Source organism: Ictalurus punctatus, chromosome 18 (genome assembly GCF_001660625.3).
Source record: "Ictalurus punctatus breed USDA103 chromosome 18, Coco_2.0, whole genome shotgun sequence".
Taxonomy (NCBI): Eukaryota; Metazoa; Chordata; class Actinopteri; order Siluriformes; family Ictaluridae; genus Ictalurus; species Ictalurus punctatus.
Genome location: NC_030433.2, coordinates 21,066,399 through 21,070,586, shown reverse-complemented (window position 1 = coordinate 21,070,586; position 4,188 = coordinate 21,066,399). Strand labels below are relative to the sequence as shown.

The window sequence follows — 4,188 nt, the reverse complement described above, 5'->3', positions numbered from 1 at the left end:
TTTGGAAATGTTCCCCATCGTATCTCGTCAATTCCTGTTATTCAAAGCAGTTCAGTGCATCAGGGTTTTATCTTCATGGACATGTCCCTTGTTTGTGAAAAGTAGGACACACGGCTCAGAAAAGCTGGTTTTACATGTTCAGACATGCTGAGTATTTGGACAGATATTTCCAATTAGATTTCTCCAATCGTAGACCATGTCTGATTACTGAAATAATCTGCAGTTAAAGTCTACTCGTATTAATGACAGTGATTAAAAAAAAGCATGACATGAATTACTAGAAAACAGGCGAGGACGGAGCGCGCGCGCTGAGGGCGGAGTCCCAGCCTCTGTTAGGACACGAACGCAAAAACACGTCTCAGCTCAGGGTAGAAGATCGGAACAGCTTCACCCGTTGTCTGATCTGAGTTTTACTTTGTGCATTTATTTAGTGAGTCTCACCATACAGGCGATCGCCAGGAAAGTCAAACGGATGCGGGATTAATGAGAGCAAAACTCGGAATCTAATCTAGATTGACCAGCGCACGCGGGTGTTTATCGAGGAATCCGATACGCACTCTGCTAAAGCGGGTTACATGCAGCTCCTGGCGATTGGATCTCCCACAATTCCCTGGGAAATCTGCTCCTGTGAGGTTTGAAGGCTCGCTTACTCGCTGTAAACGGTGAGTGATGAATTGTTGTAGCACTTGCCAAACATGGTATTAAAAACAAACAAAAAACAAACAAACAGGATTCCCAAGGTCCCCCTTTTCCTATGGGGGCTGGGAATGCTGTGGACATTCCCAGTGTGGAATTTTGTTTTTCTTGTCAGGGTTCTTGCACAAGAATAATAAGGGGTTGGGATATGGAAAATAAAACCTTCATGGAAAATTGTGCAAATTCAGACAATGTCTTTAGAAAAAAATTTTTCTTTCTTTTTGTAAATTAAAAAAAATATATATTTATTAATTTTTTACGTAAATAGATTATTGGTTATTGTGTTTTTGCTGCTTTTCACACTTTTGTGTGTTTGTGTAGGCTATATAAGATATATGTGTGTGTGTGTGTGTGTGTGTGTGTGTGTGTGTGTGTGTTTTATATTCTATATGCCTTGAAAGTTCACATAGTTCAAAAAAGTTGTTGAAATAAACAGAACAGAGGAAAAAAAGAGCAAAGCTCAAGATATTGAGGTGGTTTACACAAGGGTGTTTACTCCTTACAATGGAAAGTCTTTCTTTTTCACAAAGAAACTACAAGGACCCTGTTTTTCTGTTCTTAGTTATACAAAAGTTAACATAACCTTCAGCAGTGTCAACATTGTGTGTGTTAGGTTATTGCTCAATGCACAGAGACACTGGTTCAGGTTACATGCTGAGAACAGATAAAAAAGTTTAAAAAAACAAAAAAGCAATAAAACAGTATTTTTTTGTGTGTTAGCATTTTATTTGTATTTAAAGTTCTGTGAATATTTGCACAGAACTGAAGAATATGAGTGAAGTACTTATAGACTGAATTTATGTAATATGCAAAGTAGCTCCTATGGTGTAATATTGCCCCAAGCGCATTTTGCTTCAGGTTAAGAATTCAAAGGCTAGAACAAGAACAGAGTTTCTTAGAATTTGAAGAACTGTTAGATTAGTTTTAATTCACCAAGTTGCTCATGAATATGCTCATGCAGTTAAAGAGGTTGCAGGTTCAAATCCCTTATGGAGTTAGACAGACACATGCACACCTACACAGAGTAATACACTAATATGTCAAGTACCGTAGTCATGCAATAATGTTTATCTGCATATAGATTTAAACATGTTGTGTTGGTCACTCGTGTGAATTCTTTTTTCTATTTCTTTTTTAAACACATTTATTGGATAATTACCACAACATGTGTTGAAATAGTAATAACACAAAATTCTCAGAATAAATCTAACGGTCTGTCGTGTGAAAACAAGGCACAGTGGCTTAGTGGTTAGCACTTTTGCCTCACACCTCTAGGGTTCCCCTTGTGCATGTGGAGTTTGCATGTTCTCCCTGTGCTTGGGGGTTTCCTCCGGGTACTCCGGTTTCCTCCCCCAGTCCAAAGACATGCACTGTAGGCTGAATGGCATTTACAAATTGCCCGTAGTGTGTGAATGGATGTGTGAACATGTGTGTGATTCTGCCGTGCGATGGGTTGGCACCACATCCAGGGTGTCCCTCGACCTTGTGCACCAAGTTCCAAATGGGTGGATGGATGTTTTCCTTTATGGATAACGTTAAGATCGGATGGATTTATCTGTAGCAGCTGTGTGTAATGTGATGCTAACATTCACTATATATAAAACATGGATTTGGATTACAGCCAGTCGATATGGTGATATCGTACTAACTTACGTTATGAGTATTGTAGGAACCATCACTGCTTGAATTCTTGATTATGAGAAGCATTAAGGTGTTATGGTAAGCAAATTGAAAAGATTTGTGAGCCTTGCTTTTTAATTTCATCCACGAGTGATTTAAAAAAAAAAGAAGAAGAAAGATTCGATTCAAATTGACACACTGAACAGATTCATTTCCAAGATTCTTGTGCTGTATACGCATATGGAAGAGGAATTTGTTTAAACTTGCTTATTTTGCACCAAAATCTTGATTTTTTGTTTTGTTTTGTTTTGTTTTATTTGTTTTTTTTGTTGTTTTTTTGTTTTTTTTAAAAAAAATATTTTTGGAATATTTAAAAAAAAAAAAAAAAGTCAAAAACATTTTAATAAATGCAAGATCAGTGAGGTTAAGATAGAGGGGGAGAATTTCTAACTGCTGTATTATTTTTATTTATTTATTTTTTATTTTTTTTTGTAATATAAAACAAGATAATTAGAATTAGAGATTCTGTACTTTGGCACTCCTCAACAAACCAACATCCATCATTAGTACATTTATATCCATACATGATGTGACCTTTTTCTCCCACCACTTATTTGTTCTGAAAATGAAAATAAAAATAAGAGAGCGAGCTGCATGGAGATATTTATTTATTTATTTATTTATTTATTTATTTATTTATTTATTTATTTATTAATTTCTCCAGAATACACAGTACAGAATTTGTCAAGCACAGTTCAACAGTTAAATGTCGTTAACGATACAATCAAATATAACATAAATGTAATGTAATGTAGTGCAGATGTTAATAAGTAATTGGAAAGAGTTTAATAGTAAATGGCCTATAACCTCCTTACATGAGATGTTGTTCTCGGTTGGTGTTAAGAGAATTGTGACTGAAAGGCTGCTCCTTATTTGTGCAAAGGTAATAGCTGCTGATTCTGAGATGCCATTTCTGAGAATTCAGTTTCCAGTAGCAGGAGAGGACAGAGTGGAGCACAAACATTTCGCAAGCTCTCCATGTAGCTCGGGTGTTTTACTAGAAGGAGTGTTATATTTCATGCTGAACTATTTACTGTGTTCAGTTTCATGATCCCATTAACACCATGACAGGTGGCTGTCCATAGATTGACCATAATTTTACAAAAACTGAGGACGTTGGACAGGCGGGGGTTCTTCTTCTTCTTCTTCTTCTCCTTCTTTCCCTTTGTCTTCTCCTTCTTCTTGTCCTCCCAAAAAACGTGTCAATAGATGGATTGGCTAAGTTAAATTGCCACTATTTGAGAATGACTGTGTGTGTATGGTACCCTACAATGGACTGGTGTCCCATCCAGGGTGTATGGGAGGATAGTGTGTTCCCACCTCACACCAACATACTCATGATAATGTTCTAGATCCCCCATGACCCAGACCAGGATAGAGGAATTAATGAATATGAATGTTTTCACTGCACTACTTGATATCAGTTATATGTGACAAGAACCACAAAAACCAGCATAAATTCAGGGCAGAGAAGGACAGAACCAGGACGTTTAAGGATGTTGGCTGTCTCTATACGTTGTTACTATAACAACCGGTGTGACTCTATGAGCAAGTCCAAGCAAACAGATCGGATTTGGTTACTGAACATAAGAATTCTTTGGTTGTTCCTCCTTAACGTTTCTATGTCGTATTTCTATAACATTCCTACAACACTCAGAAAGAGGGTTGTTTTTTTAAGCTAAGAATTCCTAATGATCCAATGGAGCCTCACAGAACCCCAGAAGAACATTTTTTTAAAAAGATGTTTGAGAAATAAATCAGATTTCCTCTGCAGTGTGGAAAGATTTCCAATTGTCAGTGTCATTAATTTAA

The 4,188-nt window shown here is 36.8% G+C and overlaps 1 protein-coding gene across 1 annotated transcript in view; it reads left to right on the top strand.

Annotated features, from left to right (window-relative positions):
* Positions 1-370: 370 nt before the first annotated feature.
* Positions 371-4,188, top strand: part of ghrb (growth hormone receptor b) — a 16,934-nt gene continuing 13,116 nt past the window's right edge. The window contains 1 exon segment of the mRNA NM_001200214.1: positions 371-662. The gene's annotated coding sequence lies outside the window, so the exon portion shown is untranslated.